Source organism: Cajanus cajan, chromosome 3 (genome assembly GCF_000230855.2).
Source record: "Cajanus cajan strain Asha chromosome 3, NIPB_CcT2T_4, whole genome shotgun sequence".
Taxonomy (NCBI): Eukaryota; Viridiplantae; Streptophyta; class Magnoliopsida; order Fabales; family Fabaceae; genus Cajanus; species Cajanus cajan.
This window is the reverse complement of record NC_138519.1, coordinates 30,702,942-30,727,555: the sequence shown is the minus strand read 5'-3', so window position 1 is coordinate 30,727,555 and position 24,614 is coordinate 30,702,942. Positions and strand designations below refer to the sequence as shown.

Sequence of the window (24,614 nt, the reverse complement as noted above, 5' to 3'; positions counted from 1 at the left end):
AAATATGAGAATGAAAAAAATGCATATGTGAATAAAGTGTGAGACAATATGTCACCTGTCACAGATGTCACGAGGAACAATTTAAGTGTTTTCAAAAAGCGTTTAGAATAAGCTTAGAATCACATTCTAACCAAAATTTCCGCTACCCAACATCATGCGCATGTTCAATAGCACACAACAATAATAAGTTAAGTATGCAAAGTGATCTTAATAGTAACGTAGGATGCAATAGTCCACCAAAAAAAAACTTTACTACTATCTCTATAAAAGCTACCAAAGGCACCATGATTAAGGAAGCCTTAAGCACCACCATTTGTGTTAAACTTTATAAAGTCATGAGTTGGAGGGTACCGATTAACTTGTTTGATCAAAATGGGCTTCAACGAATGAATAGGGATCATGAGGCATTTCAAGATATTGAATTCCTCCATGGAATGAGAAATCAAACCAGTTGACAATTTACCCGTCAAAGAAACGACTACGACAACCACTAAAATTGAGTATTGGAACCAAAGGGATCTATTGTTGAAGCGCAAATAATTTCTCTCTAACCAGATGATCCAAATGACATGCACTACAGCAGAGGCCAAAACATCCATAACTTGACTACTTCAACTTCTTTATAGGAAACTAAAAAGCGAGATGGTGGATGACAAATCAATGGTAACCAATATGAACTAGAAAAACACTGTTCAACATCGATATATCTATATTGGTTCCAATAGAAATGATGTAAATAAAAAATGCAGTGGCAATTTTGTAAATAAATAGAAGATATAAACATATTTACATCAGTTTTGTCGAGAAACGATGTAAATATGGACAATTCTACATCGGTTTGCTATTGACTGGTGTAAAAATGAAACCACAAAGTTGTTCTACATCGGGTTTGTTGTTCACCGATGTAGAAGTGAATGCTAAATTTTGCCAACATTCATCGCGCTCGCAAGAAGCAAATCCCTATACGTGTACAGATCGATTGCGCCTTTTCTCCAAACTCTCGCGAGTTTTTCCATTCTTGTCTAATAGAAGCTCTTCCCTTCTCGACTGACAATAATCCTTCCCATCTCAGCTTTCTTCGACGAACGGTGTTGTTGGGTGTTGGTGTTATTGTCCAAGTTCATTGCAGAAGGTATTTGTTTGGTCCATCATGCATTACATTTTTTTCAAATTAGGGTTTGTTTCTCTATTGATCTATTACTTCTTGATTGATGGTGAATGGTGATTATGGGTTTAGGTTTAATGTGTATCGTGAGTTGAGTGTGACAAATCCCCCAATTCTGCACTTCAATCAAGACACATTGCAAAGCACGGAGGACGTTAAATAACGTCAAACAAGTTTTGGCTAGAGTGAGTAATTGCCTGAAACAAAGAATTCATGTAATTTTCTTTAGGGTATTGTGCACAAATTTATGGTGGTTTGGTGATTATATGTTATGTGAGAAGCGTAGAAGTCTTGAAATATGCTAAGTATTCTACAATACTAAAGCACAAAGCATAGAGAATTTACTTTTGTCAATCTCTGATGGGTTTTATGATTGACATGATTAGATTGTACACAAAGGTATGACATTCTAGATCTTCAGCAATTCATGGCATCATTTTGGGCTTTCCAGTTGATGTCCCTAAACTGCACATACTGTGATATACATGATTAAGACTAGTTTTTGACATAAATTAATACAAGCAAAAACTTATAACAATGGAATGAATTGAATGAACAAATACTAGAGGTAACAAAGGTTACCTACATAACATTTCTTTTATAGGGTGACCAGTGATAAGAGAAGAGTCTTCCCCATTTTCAATTCTCTAGATATATGGGAAGGTTCTTTCATAAGAGATGTTAGGAACACAACTCTTAAATTCATCTTTGTTTGTTACATTTTTTCTCCCCTCATATACTTATTGGAGTATAATACAATAAGTACCTTAAATACAATACAATTAATCCTCCAAGATAGTTCATGTTGGTTAGATTAGATTAAATAGTTGAGTTGGTTCAATAAAATAATTTGATTAGTACTGTATCATTATGAAATCACACAATTATGTCAAGGACTTATAATTTTGCATCACTTGAGTGAAATACAAATACAATACAAAGTATGTGGTTCTGGTTCATGATTGGACATGTATATATTCTTCTATGCACTTTTAAGATAAGATATACTCATGTTCTTTCAAATTGAAGGTGATATGCCAAAAATTGAAACCATTAAATCATTTATTTTCCATAACTACACATGTATTCAACTTGATGCTGGTCCTAAAAATATCAGTTAGGTAAATAAGTTGCAAGCATCATTTAAAAGATCATTCACAACGTCCATGATATTGACTATAGTTAATAATTAAAAAACTTGGTTGTTTGTAATCGATTTAGCTTTTATGTTTGTATTTGTATTACAAAGTGTTCACTTTCATGAATCTATTTAGGTTCAGATCATGTATTGACTGATGATTAAGAGACAATATTTTTGCTCTTCATCTTAGCAGGATAATTGAAAGTTATATCCTTACTTTCCACCTTTTCCTGAAAAAAAGATAAGAAAAAATCAAGTGGTACAACCAACCTGTTTGGAAATCAGAACTAGCTTGCAACTCCTTTACAACAAATTCATTCTACTCTTGAAAAGGTAAATTTAGAACCTTTACCTTGCAATTTTTTAATGTACTAATCAACTTTTGAAGCCTATAGACAACTATTTTAACTTTTGAACCAATTGTGCTTATTTTCAAGAATTCATTGCTGCTTTCATGAATGGAAATAAACATCCCTTTGCCTTTGAACTAGTAGGCTTGATAATTCACAAAATGAATATGATTTCAATTAGTAGTCCCATATTCTCTAAGTGTAATTCACAAAATGAATATGATTACTATCTTCCTAGAACCTTGAAAGTTTACTCTGCTTCTAATATGAGGGTGTAATTGATTTACAGCTCATACAAGTTGAAGAATCTTAGTGCAGATCAGAATATCTACAATCATAGTTACTAAAACTTTGAAAGGTAAGCTTCGTTCATTTAAATCCCCTGCTATTATTTGTTTTTTATAAAAAAAGAGATAAATAATTAGGAGTCTCAAGAAAAATAAGAGGAAACAGGTTTTATGATTAATAAAAAGAAAAGATAGCAAGAGAAATGTGAAATTGTATTGAATTGTATTATTGACTCATATATTATAAATATGTTTAACTGTTTGTAGAAAAGAAGTTTGTTAGAATAAAATAAAAATAGTTTATATTCCACTAAATTTTTAGTATATTTAATTTAGGGATGAAATCTAGAAACATAAAAAAGGACTTAAATTTTTTTTCTTCCTTTATAATTATTTAAATATTTAATTTCAAATAATATAATGTAATTTCATAATATTGTTTATTACATGTTTATTAAAAAAAATTCATAATTTTTTAATTAAATATATATTTTTAAAATATTTTATACTAAACTATAATCTATATTTACAAAATAATAGATAAACTTTTTATGGGAATGTAGAGGTCATCCCTTTTACATGTTCATCTCTGTTGCAGTTTGTTAAGAAAAGAGAAAATCAATTATTTATTAAAGATGTGAGCAGGATGCGTGACTATGTGTGATAAATGTGTGAGTATGTGCAAAGAATGTGAGTGATTTAATATTAAAGAAAAGATAAATAGGTTATAAATTATTGCTATATATTAATTTAATTTTACATCATGCACATTATCATCCTTCATCATTGTTTATTTTTTATTTTTAGTTCATTCCTGTAACATGCATGTTCCAAACATATATATTCATTTTTTCTTCTATTTTTTTTTTTGTAACTTTTGAGCAAATGAGTTTAAAGTCCTCTATTAAGTTATACTCCAAACCTACTACATAAAGTTAGTCTAGAAATGTTTATCACTTTCATCGTATGTTTGTAACCAAATTTTTGTTAATTATCCAATCACAAAGACTTGCAGGCAACTTCTTCCAGCCAACCTACAAGTAGCCAGCCTTATATAAGTTACCTAATGAGTCAACAAAATCTTACTAAATATAACATATAAATGGTCAACACATAGGAAATCTCAACAGTCTAATACATAGAAAATCCTTAAACCGTCTAATTGTGTTATTCTGTTTTCATAATATTTCAATAATTTCATTATTGGCGTGTTTTGTGTTTAAATCATTACAAATCTTAAACTTGATTTGACAGGAAGCGTGCAGAGGGTGATACTTCTCTTCTTGACATCTATTAGTCAACACATATCTAGTTTGTCGTCTATTCTGATTAAGGTACCTTAGACTCCTTAATTTGTTTTTTTTTTTTAAATGTTACATGTCTAATTTGATGAATTTATTTATCTAGCGGATGAAATGAGATGAATTATATTTGGATCTTCTGCCTACTTAGATAAATAAAATAATAGCTTCAAATAACATTGATTTAGTATATGATTTTCTATTGTACTACATAAAGGCACCGTAAAAACTCAATTTTGTAAATAAATTTGTCCCACAGAAGAAGAAAAATGGACCATAGTTGGATGAATGCAAGAAGATTCACTCATGAGTATCAAAATGGGGTTGAACAATTTTTGGAATTTGCTCAATGAAATCGAGCAGATTTAAATAGAAAATTGTATCGTCCTTGTGTTAATTGTTTAATTGGGAGACGACATGCAATTGATGAAATACGGGACCATCTTATTTGTGATGGGTTTTTAATGAGCTATACAACATGGATATGGCATGGTGAAGATAAAGAAACTCGAACAGTGTCTCATACTGAGTAAGGTGATGTAGAAATGGAAGATCAAATAGAGGACATGATTCGTGATGTGGGACAAGAGTCTTTCCAACAAGAACATTCACATGTGTATGATAATTTAAAAAGTGACTCAAAGACACCCTTGTTTCGTGATTGTACAACCTTCACACGATTATCAACGGTCTTAAGATTGATAAATTTTGAAGGAAAAAAATGGGTGGAGTGATAAAACTTTCACAGAGTTGCATGAGTTGTTGAAGTTAATGCTTCCAAAAGACAACACGTTGCCAAATTGTCATTATGAGGAGAAAAAGGTTTTGTGTCCTATGGGTCTACAGTATAAGAAAATACATGCATGCCCTAATGATTGCATATTGTATAGAAAAGAGTTTGAAACATTGCACAAATGTCCTTCTTGTGGGCTATCATGGTACAAAGTGAATGATGGTGGTGGTAGTAGTGATGAAGATGTAGTTGAGAAGGGGGCCCTAGCGAAGGTGTTATGGTATCTTCCAGTCATTCCAAGGTTTAAGCAATTGTTTGCTAATGCAAATGACACAATGAACCTTACATGGAATGTGGAAAATAGAAATTGTGATGGCATGCTTCGCCATCCAGCTGATTCTCCGCAATGGAAAAAAATTGATGGTTTGTTTCCAGATTTTGGTAGTGAGGCAAGAAACCTTAGGCTCAGACTTGCTTCAGATGGAATGAATCCTTTTGGTAACTTAAACACTAACCACAACTCATGGCCTTTTCTCCTTTCAATTTACAATTTGCCTCTTTGGTTGTGCATGAAGATAAAATATGTGATATTGTGTATGATGATTGCAGGCCCAAGACAACTATGAAATGACATAGATGTTTACCTAAGTCCCTTGATTGAGGACTTGAGAATTTTCTAGGAAGAAGGGCTTGATGTGTTTGATAGGTATCGTCAACAGAGTTTCAAGTTGCATGCAATGATATTTTGTACTATTAATTATTTTCCAGCATATGGGAACTTGAGTGGGTATAGTGTTAAAGGACATCACGCATGCCCTATCTGTCAACAACAGACAAGCTACCTACAACTAAAGCATGGAAAGAAAACTGTTTACACTAGGCATCAAAAATTTCTCATACCTAATCACCCATATCAGAGATTGAAAAAAGCTTTTAATGGATGTCAAGAACATGAAATTGCATCGATACCCTTAACTGGTGAGCAAGTTTATGATCAAGTCAAGGACATAAATATTATCTTTGGAAAGATCCAAAAGAAGTCAACTGAGAAAAACTTGTGGAAAAAGAGGTCAATATTTTTTTATCTTCCATATTGGTGCCATCTAGATGTTAGACACTGCATAGATGTTATGAATGTGCAAAAAAATGTATGTGATAGTGTAATAGGCACACTTTTAAACATTAAAGGCAAGACAAAAGACAGATTTAATGCTCGTCAAGATTTGTTAGATATAGGTATACGTTCACAATTACATCCAAGGTTAGAAGGTAAGCGTACATATTTGCCTCCAGCATGTCATTCTTTGTCAAGAAAAGAGAAAACAAGTTTTTGTCAATGTCTACGAAGTGTGAAAGTTCCACGGGATACTTTTCAATGTTAAGAGCCTTGTAACATGGAATGATCTTAAATTGGTTGGCTTAAAGTCTCATAATTGTCACGTCTTGATGCAACAACTCTTACCTGTGGCTATACGTGGCATTTTGCCTAATAATGTCACAAGTGTGTTAACTCATTTGTGCTTCTTTTTGAATGTTATATGTGCTAAAGTCATTGACCCTAAGAAGTTGGATGAGTTGGAAAATAAGTCTGTTATTATCCTATGCCAATTGGAGATCTATTTTCCTCTGGATTTTTTTGACATCATGATTCACTTGATTGTTCATCTAGTTAGGGAGATCAGACTACGTGGCCCTATTTATTTACGATGGATGTACCCAGTTGAGCGTTACATGAAGATTTTAAAAGGGTATAGCAAGAATCCATACTGTCTAGAAGCATTTATTGTTGAAATGTACATTGTAGAAGAAGCTATTGAATTTTGTTTACATTACATGTCCAAAGCAAAACCTGTAGGGATTCCTAAGTCTCTTCATGAGGATAGATATGAAGCCAAGGGTACAAAAGGCCAAAATGTTAAATTGATTCTTCGAAAGGATTTACTTCAATCACACACACACATATATATATTGAACAACACTAAGGAGGTCCTCCCTTACATATCTGAGCATCAAACCCTTTTGAAGAAAAATAACCCTAGAATGAACGAAAAATCATTAACAAGACATTCTTAAAATGGTTCAAAGAAAAAGTCTTTAGTGATGATAGTGTTTGTGACACATTAAAATGTCTTGCAAATGAACCTAAATATAATGTTTTTACTTATACTAGATATGATATCAATAATTTTTCCTTTTACACAAAGTCATAAGATGACAATAGTACCATGCAGAATAGTGGGGTTACTCCTCAGGCTCAATCCAGGCATTTTTCTAGTAGAAATGATAAAAATCCTGTTGTAGCATCCACAAGTTACTATGGAGTCATTGAAGACATTTGGGAGATTAGTTATGGTGCATTTAAAGTTCCTATTTTTAAGTGCAAATGAGTTGATATTAACATTGGTGTGCGAACTGATGAAATGGGATTTACAATGGTAGACCTTAGCAAGGTGGGTCATAAGGATGAACCTTTCATCATGGCAAACCAAGCAACATAGGTATTTTATGTCAAAGATCCTATTGATAACAGGTGGTCCATGGTTCTGCAAGGTAGAAGTATAAAAAATGTTGATGATTCAACAATTGAGTTTTGGGAGAGTCTTTCTTTCTCAACACGTATGCCTACTAACAATGAAGAAATTGAGCAAGACGGTGTTCATGTCACTCGTAATGACCAGGATGAAGGCATATGGGAAAACATTACTATCTAATTACTGCATTAAGTTATGTTTATCTTGATGTATAATTTATATTCTATTCATTCATTTTTTCATGTTTTTAATTCATTTTATTACTTTTTTCCAATTGACCTTGGTTATTTTTTGTCAAAACAGACACATGGATACTCAACCGAGCTCTACTCCTCAAAGCTCCCCTGCTCCTCAAGGCTCTCCTACTTCTTAAGGCTCCCCTGCTCCTACACTCTCTACTTCATAGGCTACATCTAGGAAAAAGAGAAAGCCGACAAGAATGAAAAGTTTAGCTCGTAAGCGCATGAATGGGCCTAAAATATCACTTGATATGGATCCCACTACTGGGATAGTTTCAAGGCCAAACAAAGTTCAATTTGCAAGTTATTTGGGAACCCTTGCTCGAGAGGATTAGTATTTTAGCTCCTTCTTGGAAAGAAGTCCCACAAACTACACTAAAAACATGATTTGGTAGGATATTTTGGTATTTCCACTATATTTACATAATTTGACAAAATGATGATTATTTTTAATGTTATTATTATTAACTCTTAAATCTGAAGTTGTTTTGTAGGAAGTCTATAACATCACTGATATTTATATATTGAAGAGTAAAATGCTTTCGTGAAGGAGGGGTATTCCTCTCAATATATAGTAGAAAGGTCACTAGAAAAATAAAAAGAAAAACCAAAGGAGAAATTTTCAATGGATTCTAAGACAAGTAGTATAAAATGCTTTAAATGTCTAGGGAGAAGACACATAGCCTCCCAATGCCCTATTAAGAAAACTATGATTTTGAGGGGCAATGACATTTATAGTAGTGATAGTACTTCAACCTCCAGTGAAGAAGAATAAGTCATTGTAGACACCTAATTTTGTTTGGACATCCAAACAAGGCAAGGGACTAATAAAAAGAAGATAGAAGGACCTTAAGGGCCCAATGTGACATCAGAACGAACCAAAATAACATCAAGAGGCCTAGAAGCTCAAAAAGGTTAAATTAGGAGCCTGGAACAGGTCGTTCCCAATCTGGAACGGACCGTTCCAAACCATCAAAAAGGCCTAGAAACCCTAGGTCAAAATGGTTGTTCCCAATCTAGAATGGGTCATTTTGACAAAAGTTGTTATGACCAAATTAATAGTTTAGAACAAGTCATTTCACTAATCAAAACAGCCATTCTAGTTGGTTATGATGCCTATAATTAGGTGCCTCATGCACAGTGCAAATGGACCAAATTTTTATTGAAGATTAGATCGAAGATTCAGAGAAAAAGACTTATATATATAGTGAGGAGGTGGATTGTGGTGCAAGCTATAGGCTAACTATGGTTCAAGGAGAACCATGGTTAGCCTTCTTACACTTAGGCTAACTAGTCTAGTAACTTGGAAGCTTGTGGAATAAGCTAAGCTTCAAAGCTTGTGGAGCGAGCCAAGCTAGAAGCCTGTAGCACAAGCTAACCAAGTGTGTGAGAGAAGCTAGAAGAACTAGGCGTCCATCTTGTTTTCCTTCACTTAATCCAATCCAAAAATGTTGGAATTGGTTTAGTTAGGTTCACCTAATGAGGGTGAGACCTAGCTAAATCAATTTCTTGGATTAAATGGAGCAAAACAAACCCAATATGTAAAAATTAGCCTAGGCCCACTATAGGCTTAATTGCTAGCTTCACCTACACACTTTACTATTTGTCACCCCACTTCTACTACTAAAAATATGAAAACCAATGACCCTTAATACAAGGTCAAATAGAGCAAAATTGTCTAGAAAACATAACCTAAAATCCTAAAGGGATGACCTATAAGAAAAGGAAAAAGTACCTTACAAATACAAAGGCAAAATACACCTATACAAGTATCTACTATATACAAGGTTCAAGAACTCAAACTATACAAGGTATGTACAATAGAGACTATGAGACTAAAAAAAGGAATGATACTCAATGTTCATATTGAGCATAGGTCTAAGAAACACCTCCTCTGTAGAAGCCTCCTCTAGCCTCCTAACCATTGACCTAGTTAAAGGCCCAATGGTTTTCACTCATTTGGTGCAAGACTAAGTACTTGGGGATCTAAGTATACAAGTTGCACTATCAAGGGAGGTGAGCTACAAGGAGCCACTTAATAACCAAGCCTTCTCAAGTGGAAATTACTAAACCCCTTTATACTTGTCTCACAAATCAATTTTTCACACAAGTCAAGTCAAGTAATAGTGTGTGTGTGTGCACGATACCCCTAGTAGGCAAGGAAGCCTTCTAAACAAACTTTGGAAATGTTCCTAATCACAAATGGAAAGTAAACTAACGAAAGAAAGCAATTAAAGCATACATTAGTCGAATTCCCTTGGGTGGAAGTTCAAGTGACACTAAGAGTTTCTTAGACCACTTCTACAAGTACTACACGTTCTATGAAAGCAAGTAAACTAGTCGAATCCTAGTGGATACCCAAATGACACTTGAAGCCTTTTGGGGACACTTCCACAAGTGCTAAATGTTTAGTAATCTTTATTTAAAACTATTTAGGAAGTGGTGGGATTAAGCAAAGGCTTTCCCAAAACAACCACTCCTAAATGTGAGTTTGAGTTAGCAAAGAGATTCAAGAGATTAATCCAAGGATAGGGTTAATGATTTACAAGAAAAATTAAGATACAATACAAAGGAATTGAAAATTTTTACAAAAAATTAGTAACCGAATTTAGTGACAGCTTTGGTGACTGATTTAGTGACTGATTTGGAGCCCTTGGTATTGTTCCTCGAAGATCCGTTGCAAAATTCCGTCTCTAAGGTGTTGTTTTACCTTGCTGGAACAGTGGTCTCGAATTTCGTCGCTAAACTGGTCGCTAATTTCGTCTCAAATCTAGTCCAGCTTCAGTTTGCTGAAATCTGTCTCTAAATCTGCCACCTAAAACAACAACAAAAAAATCTTGGATGAAAAATGAGCAAACAAGTGAGCCTTTCCAATGTGTTTCACTCAAGGATTTTATTACCTCAATCTCCCTCAAGTTGTGGCCTCTTTGAGATGAATCTAATGTGTCTCAATTATCCATTCCTTTCCAAGTGTAATGACTTGAAAATAGACTAATTTCACCAAGATTTAACAACCATCAAGAGAATGTGGAGTCCAATAAAATCAAAACTAAAAATGCAAAATTATAAGAGGCTAAACTCAAATAGGATATATTGTGACAAACTCAAAGAAAGCCAAGAAAGACACAAAGCAACAATTAAAGGACAATTTCAACACTAGCACTCAAAAGATTACTCTTAGAAATGACTCTAGAGTTGATTAAAAAATTAAAACAAAATTTGTTCTAATATTTTGAGTGTTTAAAGGTTCTTTTCCAGCCACTAGACAGAGATCAAACCTTAAGCAAAATCACACAAAAATTTGAATGCCAAGTACTCTAAACTTGTTTTGTTTTCTCATCCTCCTTTTTCTAACTTTTGTTTTTCTTTTGTTTCCTTATTGGATCTTTATTATTTTTTTATACAGAAAATGAGCACTTAAAAACAGAGACCAAACAATGATATAAGAAATTTCCAAGTGGTAGAGAAAAGAAAGAAATAAGAAGTGTAAGTGTACAAGTCAAAATTCAATGTCACTAGTCACTAATTTTACTACTAATTTGTTCTTCTTTTTGTACACTTTTGATTTTCGTTTTTCTTACACTTCTTACTTTATTTTATTTTTCAAAATAAGCACACAAGACACAAAGGATTGTTGGCCTAAAATTTCTAAGAAACAATTAGCAATTGAGGTTCACAAAATTAGCTCTAGAATATGTTAGGACTAATAACATGCACATGAGTCATATAATGAGCACATCTAAGAATCAATACATGTTCAGCCAGCAACAAAACCACAAAAAAAAGGCACAATTTATTAAGATTCAAAAATAAAAAGGCACACAAGAGATGTAATGACAAGTAAAGCAACTACACATGACTCTAAGATAAAACTAGGAGATTAAGAAATGTGAAAAATGCTTACTACTATAGTTTCTTTTAGGAGTTTCTTTTTGACCAAATTATTAAGGAGTCCAAACAAGATAAAAGCAAACCTAAAACATTAAAAGCACATACCAAGGAATCCTAAAGGCACACACAAAGATTGATTCACAAGAAGTAGTGTATGAATCAAAACAAGCAAGACATAGTGAATTGTTCTATAGATTTATCATTGTGCACAAGAACAATTCAAGACACATAATACTCACGACAATGAAGGAAAAAACAAGTGGAAACAAATTTAGACTCAAAACAACATATTTTGACCAAACAACAACCCACAAAAAGCTTAAGGAAGAAGCTACCAAAAAAACCTAGCTCTGATACCAAATGATGGAAAACTTAAGAGGAAACTGGATTGTTGCTGGCTTCTTTTCAAGTTTCTCCCTAAATCTTCGGCTCCTTGATTCTCCTTAAGCTTTTTTGAAGCTTCCAATGGAGGTAGAAGCTCCAAGGTTCACCTTAGAAGGTGAATAACACTCTCAAAAGGTATCACTCATTAGAGGAAGATTAGCCACTTCAAAACTCATCACACTCTTGTATGAAGAGGATAAGTGAATTGGATTGAAATCAAAGAGGTTTGAGACTTTTGGAAGAGAGAAAACTCAGAGGACATTTTGGAATTCTCTCAATAGATGCATCAAAAGTGTTTACAAAGGGAAGAAAAAGACTTATATAGGGAGGAGGTGGATTGTGGTGCAAGCTAGGCTAACTATGGTATATGTGGATGAGGGTGAGACCTAGCTTAATCAATTCCTTGGATTAAATTGGAATATGTGGGATGTGTGAGGCAATTAACATGTATCACTTATGTCAGATACGGCGTGGCCTTGGCATAGTGTTAATTGCAAGATCTGTGATGGATTGGTGTGATTGTGAATTGTGATGTGAAGATGATGCATGATTGATAAAATTATGATATATAGAAATTCTTGTGAATATTTCATTAAGTAATGACTTATGATGAAATTATGTTATGGATTTTCCTTGTGTGGTTTACTTATAGATGTTTTCTTTTCTCACCATAAAACTTGTGGATGTTTTAGGTGAGGAAGATTCGGCTATGAGTGGCATCTAGAATGCCAACAGTTGAATTATGGGTATGCTCTGATATTGTGACATCGGAACAGATGATTTCTAGGACATGGATTTTTATATGAATTTGGAGTTGTATTTATTATTTTGAAAATAATTTGTAAACTCTTATGTTTTATTTTCCAAGTTTTATTTTCAATTATTTTGGATATTGAAGAACAATTATGAAGATTTTATGTGAACTTTTTTTACCAACGTTAAAAAATTTATTCATTAGTTTTATTTATATTATTACAAGATATGTGTTGGGGTAGTAAGGGTGTCACAATCGTGACACTATAAATCTATATTTGTAGATCACGAAAATCGCCTCAATCCACCTGAAATCTAGAAATCTCCAACCTTGTAACATGTAAACAAGTATATAGATACTTTAAAAAAACTCAATTCCAAGTTCAATTTCAAGATGTAACATCATGTATGATCAATCACCAAAATTTACCTCAACACTCAAACCACCAAAAACTTTTTCCTTAACCATTCAATTTAATTTCATCCACATATATACCCACATTGGATGAAAATAACAATGCAATTCACCCAATCATCCAGCCAATTTTTTTTCTAGCTTCCTTTACCTCAAATCTAGCCGCACAAAAGAATAATTGAGGAACAGGAAAAGAAGAAGGAACCTGAGTTCTCTGAAGAACTCCACACAACCTTGAACCAAATTCAAGCTTCAAGAACCTAAATCATGACATACAAGCAAGAATTAAGGATTTTGAGGAAAGAATTATCTGATCAAGAGAAGGTTTGAAGAGAAAGAAAATTTGCTGACTCAAAGTACATCTGTCTAAAACATCTCTTTAGAATATAGAGAATTAAGTTTGTGAGACCCAGTTCTCAACAAAAATATTATATACCGCCTCTTTTCAAGGTCAATTAAACATTTAGTCAAAGATCTCACAACTAATACAATATTATACTTTCTATGAATTTAATATCTATATTTATTGGCCTATTTTATTATCATGGTATTAATGCATTGTGAAGCTCCTAATAAAAAATATTATGTTATGTAGTGTAATATATATATATATATATATATATATATATATATATGTTCACTTATTATTATAGTTGGGTTTGTGACACCCTTACTACCCCAACACATATATAAAAAAAATTTATAATACATTTAAGAAGGTTAAATTTTCTAAGTTGGTAAAAGGGTTCACATAAAAATTCGACAATCACATTAATAGAGATATAAAACATAAAACACAAGAGTTTTACAAATTGTTTTCAAAACAATATTACAGTGCCAAATACACATAAATATTTCATCCTAGAAATCCTCTGCCCCGATGTCACACTATCAGAGCATTCCCAGAATTTTAACTGTTGGCATCCTAGAAGCCACTCGTAGCTGGATCTTCTTCTCCTAAAATATCCACAGTTTATACGGTGAGAAAAGAAAATATCCATATGCAAAGTACATACAAACACATCACAATATAATCTCATAATAACTCATTATTTAATAAAATATTCATAAGCATTTATCTATATATATATATATATATATATGTGTGTGTGTATCATAATTTATCAACCATTCATCATATTCACATCTCAATTCACAATTACATCAATCCATCACAATCCACTTGAACATTACAATTCATTCATAATCTACACAAATTTCACTATGTCAAGGTCACGCTACCCTTTTTCCAACCTAGGGCCGTGCTCACCCCTGACATAACACTGTGCCAAGGTCACGCTACCCTTTTTAGTAGCCTAGGGTCGTGCTCACCCCTGACATAACACTGTGCCAAGGTCACGCTACCCATCAGCTTAGGGTCGTGCTCACCCCTGGTCATCAGTACCATAATCACATCTCATTCACATCTCAATCACATTCCACACTTCTCATTTCATAACTCAAATTCACATCACGTACATAATTCCACATCACATACACATCACATACACAACAGATAAGCCCAACAAAATGAGGGTTTACACACCCTTCAAGCAATTCACATCAAGATCATCCATTCTTAACGGGTAATATAGCAATAATATTCATAAATCATAATAATCAATAAGATAATCAATTTAATATAACAGTGAAACTCATAATTATTCCAAATTCTAGTTCACAGCATTTATGATTTCTTCTTTCTTCCCAGATCATTATTCCTACAATTTGGCATATCTATAAACCTCAACACATAATTTCAATAGAACTAATGATTCTTCAAATAAAATAATTATAAAATCATAATCTTAAGAAATTCTTCCTCTACCCAATTCCCTCATGTACTCTACATATAAATAATCCCCTTTTCCCCCGTACCTGGTTAACTAGAAATTAGGCTAGAACCTCCTCTTCTTAGATAGGGACCAGAACTGTAAATAGACCAGAGCTTCCTCCTATGGATTCCTCTTGGTCTTCAAAGAGAAGAAGAGGAAATGAGAGAGAGTAGAAGAGAAGAGAGAATGAGAATTGAGGGATGGTTTGCAATGGAGAAGTGAAGGGCTATTTATAGCCTTCATAACACATTAAAATATAAGTAAAATGGGCTTAGTGGAGTAATATGAAATGAATTAGTGGAGTTGGTGGAGTTGGTAGAAGAATTAGTGGAGTTATTGGATGAGTTAGTGGTGCTGGTGGATGATTTAGTGGACACGTTCTTAAGCACGATGATTTAGACCTTCTAGATGGCCGAATTTGGTCAGGTGGTCTTCATGAAAGTTTTAGCCGTGGCTGTTATCTTTTCAGTCGTTTTGGAATCACCGAAAAAGGAGGTTTATAACTCCAGATATGACCGTTTTAGTGAATAGGAGTCAGGCTGCCAGCGTGAGTCAAAGCTGTTGCGGTGTTTAGAATATTTAACATGGTAGATGAAGGAATTTGAAAATGGTTTCTTCATAACAGTTATACTATTTTCTCTTAGCTTTCCATTGATACAAAGTTTGCATCATTTGGACAACCACAGACCGAGTTATGCCCCAAAAACCGAGGCTTGCCAGTCAGCCCTGCGAAAACGATTTTAACAAAAAGAAAGTTTTTCAACTATTTAATTAAGTCCATTAACACACCTATCTTTCTAAAACCTACAATTAATCATAAATGGAGTGTAAATTAGCTACAATTGAAATAAAAGATAATCCTCAAATTATGACCAAATACTATGTAATAATAATAATAATAATAGTAATTACCATTTTGAAAATTGGGATGTTACAATACTTCCCCCCTTTTAAGAAATTCGTCCTCGAATTTCCGCAACGAAGAGGTTTGACTATGACTTGTTCAAGATTTCTAAACTTCCTAGGAAAACCCACAACAAGGTCTAGACACATTATCTCATTTCCAAATAGGAACATCTAAAGGCTACAAAAGTCCTAAAGGCTTCTGATGTTTTGTCTCAGACTTATACTATACTAAATATGAGTACACACCATCCTCTATTCCTCTCTACACTTAAGGCCACCAAAATATCTTTTTAAGATTTTGGTACATCTTAGTGATTTCTGGATGGATACTAAGAATACTCTTATGTCCTTCTTCTAGGATTGCTTTATTAAACTCTAGCACACTATGAATGTACAACCTATCCTTAAATCTTAAAATTCCATCCACTCCAAATTTAAACTCACTCTCCATACCTTAATTCAACTTCTCTACTTCTATTCTCATCTTAGACCATCACGCTTCTGCTGCGCCACTCTGATACATTTTAGTAACTCCTAAATAAATGTGAAGAGTTCTTATGTCCTTTCAAGTTTACTTAGCATTCAAATTTGCTCCTTAAAACAATATTGATTCTACTCAGAAACGATTATACGTACTACTACCAATCTTCTCTATTTGATTCCCTAAGAAAGGATCTGACTCCTAGGCTTCTCTAATCTTATCCATTAATTTACTAGTCACTTTAAATATAATCAATTCAATTCTCCTAAGGATAATCTCAAACACCAATCATAAGTCTTAAATTCTTCAATCAAATCCAACCCTTAAATCATCAAAAGTGATATATCAAAGATCAACATAATTAAGGCGTCTGTCACAATATTAAGATTATTTCTAAAGATTAACCACCTAAGCGTAAGTTCACTACATGTACATATCAGATCTCTAATTTCACCACTCCATTTACACCCAAGTTAAACTCTTATTCATCACTTTATCTTATAGCCTCATATCTTATCACCAAATGAATCAACTAATTATGCTTTTCCAATTTCTTTCAAGAATTCACTTGTTACTCAAGTCATACCTAGTTTCACACTACTAGGAGTAATCTAAAAAAATCCATTTCTCTAATCATAAAGGAAGATAAATATAAAGGTTTACTACTCAAAACATCGGTTGCCATAATGGCTTGGCCGAATAATCAATAAGATCAAAATCTTATTTCTCAACGAATTCTAACTATTTCTTTTGGTTAATAGATATTTAAAGCTATTATGATCGCTAAATACCTCAAGCTTAGAATCATATACGTAGTGTTTTCAAATCTTAGTATTCATATTAAAACTGCTAACTCAAAGTTATGGGTAAAGTAATTCCTCTCATGAATTTTCAGTTGCCTAGAATCATAAGCTTCTACCTTTCTTCTTGCCACAACACTCTTCCTGATCCTATCTTTAGAAGCATAACTATATACCACAAAAGTCTTTGTTAACATCTAGTAGTATTAACACTAGCCAATTCTTCCTTAATAGTTTGAAAACTACCTTCTCCTTTGTTATGCACACAAAGGCAACTTTTTCTTAGTCAATCCAGTCAAAGGTAATACTAAGCGACCTAGAGAAGTAAGCGATAAAATGTTTTAGGTACTTAAAATAAACATAGGTCCAGAAATTCCTAATATGGGTTAGCCTTTCAAACTACTGTTGAATTCATGGGTAGGCAAACGACAACTTAGTGAACTGAAACGTCTTAGTAGCTAGAGGAAAAGAAAGCAAAAGTGATTCCTGTAGTAGAGGCGAGTGAAATGAGAGTAGCCTAAACCTCTAACTGCTACCTTAGACATTTACTTAATAAATCTCCTATAAATTATCCTAAGAAAACTCTTAATTTTACTAATTGAATTAGGTATCTCTCACTTAAGAACAACTTCTACCTTAGATAGCTCTATGTTATACCTTCGCAAGAAATTACATAGCCTAGAACACTCACCTCATACAATCAAAATCATAATCTAGCTAAGTTTATCTTAGATATATCTTCACACTTAACTCTAATATGATGGTATCACATCCTAAGGTCAAAACCTCTCATTAACACACAAATATCCACTAATTGATCCATAAGGTCACATACTTGCATATCAATTCATATTAGAATACCTCTTTCACATATATCATCCCTAAATATGTATGAATTTATCACCATGAACCAATCATATCATTTGAATCAACCTTTCAGTGACCAGACCTTAAAACATCATCAAATCTATTTTTATCCTTGTTATGCCTAAAATCTCAAAAATATCATGATAGCATATATCTACCTGACACACAGAGTTATACTCATCCAAATGATCTCAAACCTATCTCAAACGAAAGGTAAATGAATAAGCTATAATTCTTATGAAGGCATAAGATTTCAAAAAGATCACCTTCCTAACTAAAAATTCAGAAATCATTTCAAGTATATTCAGCTCTTATAACTAAACTTCTGATCACCAAAGTAGTCATAACTAAGGTTCTAGACCTCTGTTTTATCTTATTCTAGTTCCATTGGAAAAATAATATCCCAAGCCACAATTCTCATGAAGACCACAAAATCTGAGTCTGTCATATGATACTCATACTAGCACAACAGAATTTCAACGAAAATAATCCCCATATCATAAAGCAGTAGTGTACTAACATTTCACAAAATACCTCAACCATTTCAAATTCACTCCTTCCCACCTTAACTCATATTCAAGTTTTTCATTACAAATCCTAGACCAAAACAGCTCACAAAGGACTTAGAGAATAAAATTCACATACTACCTCAACCATAAAAGTTAACATGCAAGCACCAACACTCAAGGAACGTACCAATCTCTCATCAAAATATCAAAACTCCAATTCTCAAATACAACCTCCTTGGATTCAACCACTACTACTATAGATTCCTAACTTCCATTAACCGTAAACTATTGAAAAATCATCCAAATCTAAGGTCTCAATAATTTCTAGTTGATTATCAAGGCTTTGTCCGTACTATTGGTACATAAGCTCACCATACGAGTGATACTACTCAATCACTACTTCTTACGTAAGCAAAAAGTATCAAACAAATAAGCAATTATGAAAAGATCAATCAAAAATAGCATCATCAATTTATATCATGTCTATCAGACAAATCCTGAGAATACAATACATACAAATAAATAAATAAGAACATAATTAATCATCACATTAGCACATCAATCATCTCATCACATTATTAATCTACCAAACAAGCATAGTAGACTCATAACTCACGGCCGATTGGATCGGCCTGCTCTGATACCACTAAATGTGACACCCTTACTACCCCAACACATATATAAAAAAAATTTATAATACATTTAAGAAGGTTAAATTTTCTAAGTTGGTAAAAGGGTTCACATAAAAATTCGACAATCACATTAATAGAGATATAAAACATAAAACACAAGAGTTTTACAAATTGTTTTCAAAACAATATTACAGTGCCAAATACACATAAATATTTCATCCTAGAAATCCTCTGCCCCGATGTCACACTATCAGAGCATTCCCAGAATTTTAACTGTTGGCATCCTAGAAGCCACTCGTAGCTGGATCTTCTTCTCCTAAAATATCCACAGTTTATACGGTGAGAAAAGAAAATATCCATATGCAAAGTACATACAAACACATCACAATATAATCTCATAATAACTCATTATTTAATAAAATATTCATAAGCATTTATCTATATATATATATATATATATATATATATATATATGTGTGTGTGTATCATAATTTATCAACCATTCATCATATTCACATCTCAATTCACAATTACATCAATCCATCACAATCCACTTGAACATTACAATTCATTCATAATCTACACAAATTTCACTATGTCAAGGTCACGCTACCCTTTTTCCAACCTAGGGCCGTGCTCACCCCTGACATAACACTGTGCCAAGGTCACGCTACCCTTTTTAGTAGCCTAGGGTCGTGCTCACCCCTGACATAACACTGTGCCAAGGTCACGCTACCCATCAGCTTAGGGTCGTGCTCACCCCTGGTCATCAGTACCATAATCACATCTCATTCACATCTCAATCACATTCCACACTTCTCATTTCATAACTCAAATTCACATCACGTACATAATTCCACATCACATACACATCACATACACAACAGATAAGCCCAACAAAATGAGGGTTTACACACCCTTCAAGCAATTCACATCAAGATCATCCATTCTTAACGGGTAATATAGCAATAATATTCATAAATCATAATAATCAATAAGATAATCAATTTAATATAACAGTGAAACTCATAATTATTCCAAATTCTAGTTCACAGCATTTATGATTTCTTCTTTCTTCCCAGATCATTATTCCTACAATTTGGCATATCTATAAACCTCAACACATAATTTCAATAGAACTAATGATTCTTCAAATAAAATAATTATAAAATCATAATCTTAAGAAATTCTTCCTCTACCCAATTCCCTCATGTACTCTACATATAAATAATCCCCTTTTCCCCCGTACCTGGTTAACTAGAAATTAGGCTAGAACCTCCTCTTCTTAGATAGGGACCAGAACTGTAAATAGACCAGAGCTTCCTCCTATGGATTCCTCTTGGTCTTCAAAGAGAAGAAGAGGAAATGAGAGAGAGTAGAAGAGAAGAGAGAATGAGAATTGAGGGATGGTTTGCAATGGAGAAGTGAAGGGCTATTTATAGCCTTCATAACACATTAAAATATAAGTAAAATGGGCTTAGTGGAGTAATATGAAATGAATTAGTGGAGTTGGTGGAGTTGGTAGAAGAATTAGTGGAGTTATTGGATGAGTTAGTGGTGCTGGTGGATGATTTAGTGGACACGTTCTTAAGCACGATGATTTATACCTTCTAGATGGCCGAATTTGGTCAGGTGGTCTTCATGAAAGTTTTAGCCGTGGCTTTTATCTTTTCAGTCGTTTTGGAATCACCGAAAAAGGAGGTTTATAACTCCAGATATGACCGTTTTAGTGAATAGGAGTCAGGCTGCCAGCGTGAGTCAAAGCTGTTGCGGTGTTTAGAATATTTAACATGGTAGATGAAGGAATTTGAAAATGGTTTCTTCATAACAGTTATACTATTTTCTCTTAGCTTTCCATTGATACAAAGTTTGCATCATTTGGACAACCACAGACCGAGTTATGCCCCAAAAACCGAGGCTTGCCAGTCAGCCCTGCGAAAACGATTTTAACAAAAAGAAAGTTTTTCAACTATTTAATTAAGTCCATTAACACACCTATCTTTCTAAAACCTACAATTAATCATAAATGGAGTGTAAATTAGCTACAATTGAAATAAAAGATAATCCTCAAATTATGACCAAATACTATGTAATAATAATAATAATAATAGTAATTACCATTTTGAAAATTGGGATGTTACAGGGTTAACTTGGTCTTTTATTAGAAATTTTCTTCTAATTACATATAGATAAACACTTATTTTCTTCTTCTATTAATTACAAGAAGTGATAGTTGTTAAATAAAATAATCGGAAAAGAAATTAATTAGGTATACCTTTAACTAAGGATGGTAAAAAAGCAAGATGGATAGTAGTTATATGTTACCTCCTCCAGTACGAGTATTTGTGAAATTTTTATATATTTATGACTATTTACAAATATTCGTAGGTTTCAGAAAACGTGAAATTTTAATTAAAAAGTAAGAAATAAAAATAAAATAAATAATTTTAAAACGTATATTTATATTAAAAATAATTTTGTAACACATACTTATGCAAAGATAAATAAGTATGATGTATTTGGTATAAAAATAAATTTAACTAAAATAATTTGTATAATTAAAAGTATTTTTAATATTTTTTAAATACAGATATTGATATTTTAGTATCCGTCTCCATCTCATTATTAAGTCGGTATTTATTTAATTATTTATTTAAAATTTATAATAAATTTTATCATAAATATTTACAAGTATGATTGAATTTTTTTTTCATCCTACCTTCAACCCATTTTTAATTGTTTTTAGATAGATTTTCTCTTATGCTATCAAATAACGTATTGAAACAAAAGGACTAGGGTCATAAAGTCATGAATTCAAATCTATTTGTAAATGTAAAATCTTTATTAGTAAAAAATCTTTAAATATTTTTTATAAGCATTATTATATTTGATGTCTATTATAATCTTTAGTAAATTACTCAATTCACCAAAGCTCTCTATTATCAAAAGAATAAAAATGAAATTAAGGAAAGTCTCTAACAAACTGTGGAAAAAATGCTCAAGTTTCAACACAGTATTTGACATCTTGTCAAGTTGTTACATTTTTTTTTTTTATTCCTTGAAATCAAACTTTGATATCATGAATTTTGTAAGATCAGACACCCTGCTTAATTAATTCAATAATAAATTAAGAATTATATACATTATTACAATAACACAAGAAGTATCTGACGTATTTTCGTGCCACGAGATTTCAATTATGAATTTTAGAGTGACAATGAATGGCTATTCATTTAAATAATGTCTCTCTAGGCAGCAATATCTCAAGCCGGCCTCACGACCAAAGATATTGTTGGAAATAATTGATTAAAAAATTAAAAAGGATTGTCAATTTTCAATAATTTTTGTCACGGGCTCTCAAAAATAAGTGATTTTTGTCACGTAACATCATACATATCATGTCATTTATTCCTTACTTAATTTAATTAGTAACTGTCATGTGAGTTGTGTGGTTGTATGATAGATTTGTTTGTTTTTTTTTTATATATAATTACAATAATAATAATACTAAATTTAGAATCCTATAATATACTACTACTTGAGATCTTGACTACTAAACCCACTTTCGTGATAGTTGTATGATAGATACAACATATAAAGAATTTTATTGATCAGTCCAACTAGACAACTAAACTAATTATGCCACGTGTTTAATTAGGAGTTGCTCCAATGCATATATAACAAAGCAACACATTTTTAAATATAAAAGTTATTGGTGCAAAATCAACTCAACAATATCATTCTAAGTATCAGAACCTACTCGCCCATATATGGGATCTTGCTCTTAAAAAATATTTTAAAGATGACTTTTAATCATTGTCATTAAATCACAATTAGAATCGCCACCGCATCTAATATTCTCTTGTAATTTTTTTATAATATTATTAAAGATCATGATAAAATTATAATCACGATTGCAATTACTTGCGATTCAAAATCATGGTTGGAAACTAATGTTTCAAGACAATGATTTGATGTTTAATGTTTCAGTCACAGTTAAAAATCGACAGTAATAAAATAGTATTAATAGCTAAATAATAGATAAAATAATATTAAAAAATATATAATATCATAATTTTATAATATCAATAACTATAAAAAAAAATTATGAGTTCTTAACATTTAAACAAATGTTCAAATCAAATATAATTTTAAGTTTAATCTAAATTTTAATTAAATGTTGGGTGTTATTTAAGAATAATAATATCTAAAGTGCAAAATCAATTTAGGATTTAGACTCCAATAATAAGATTTTTTTATTTTATTTTGGATGTTGAAGCATCCGTCATAGAAATATTTTTCTATTTTAATAACTCAACACCCATCATTAAAAAAAAAATAAAAAAATAAAAAAAACTGTTTTCTGACTTCTTTCTATCCTATTTTTTTCATCGAAGGGGGAGCTGTGTATCAAATATAATAGGTAACCATGGTTAAAGCGTTTGCCAAACTCCACATGGATATAAAACCCTCGCAATATTGAAAAAGGCTAAAATAAGACGATTATTTAAAAAAAATTTAACAAAGTTGTATTGGATTATCTTTAGTTAGTTATGGTTTATCTAATAGTGGGTCAGCAAATCTGTCATTACATAGTATTATAGGTTAACAATGTTATATATTTTAGGCTTAGCATTTTTTACTTGTTACTTGTAGTTTTTATTATTCAGTTCAATTCAGTGAAGTATTTTTAGTAATTCATCTTCTTCTTGTCTTCTGCTTCCTTGCTTCAAACTCTTCATCCTATCAAGATCTTCACACTTCTAATAAGTTGTAATAGTATTAGTATATGAGCATAATAACAAATAAAAAAAAAACACTACCATATCACAATATTTGATCAAAAATGCAATTGTAATTAGTATGTAAGGACTTATTTAATTATAAATTTTTTCTTATTATAATATTATTTTTAAAAGTGTTTTTAACTACAAAGGACTTAATTTAAAACTTAAAATAACTTCGAAAACTTACGGATTAATTAATTTTTCTGTATATTTCTATATATATATATATATATATATTTTATCATTTTCCATATCTATTATTTTTTTTTATTCGTACACTAAATAAATCAGATAGTATTAGATTATGTTTATATGACACGTATTCAAAATTTTAATTTTTATTAAAATATTTATGATATATATTACATGTAATGTAATTTGTTATGTAAAAATAATGTTATGATTGCTCCCAAGAGTTTGAGATCATACTTGGTCTTAATCTAACCTAACAATTCACCCACGTGCCAAGTAACTCCATATCTGTCTATCTCATTGTAATCATTTTTCCACCATATGCCATGTTAATGCATAGTTGCATACTTATAGACTTTTAGTTTTGTAGCAAAAAAGTTTTTCCTATAACATTATGTGCTGTATGACACCTAGA

At 32.0% G+C, this 24,614-nt stretch overlaps 2 long non-coding RNA genes across 4 annotated transcripts; one reads left to right on the top strand and one right to left on the bottom strand.

Moving 5' to 3' along the window:
• Nucleotides 1-737: 737 nt before the first annotated feature.
• LOC109788255 (uncharacterized) lies at nt 738-12,896 on the top strand. Of its 3 annotated transcripts, XR_014432394.1 has the most exons (7): nt 742-1,132; nt 1,238-1,350; nt 2,500-2,639; nt 2,946-3,014; nt 4,198-4,277; nt 7,812-8,138; nt 12,715-12,896. It is a non-coding gene; the product is annotated as an uncharacterized LOC109788255 (long non-coding RNA). The 3 variants fall into 3 exon arrangements; XR_002238715.3 differs by lacking the exon at nt 12,715-12,896 and having other exon boundaries at nt 738-1,132; nt 2,497-2,639; nt 7,812-9,800; XR_002238714.3 differs by lacking the exon at nt 12,715-12,896 and having other exon boundaries at nt 743-1,132; nt 7,812-9,371.
• Nucleotides 12,897-13,936: 1,040 nt separating this feature from the next.
• Nucleotides 13,937-20,841, bottom strand: LOC145955727 (uncharacterized). The gene is made up of 3 exons (XR_014432395.1): nt 20,470-20,841; nt 15,069-19,536; nt 13,937-14,147 (listed from the first exon to the last, which is right to left on the bottom strand). It is a non-coding gene; the product is annotated as an uncharacterized LOC145955727 (long non-coding RNA).
• Between the last annotated feature and the right edge of the window lie 3,773 nt (nt 20,842-24,614).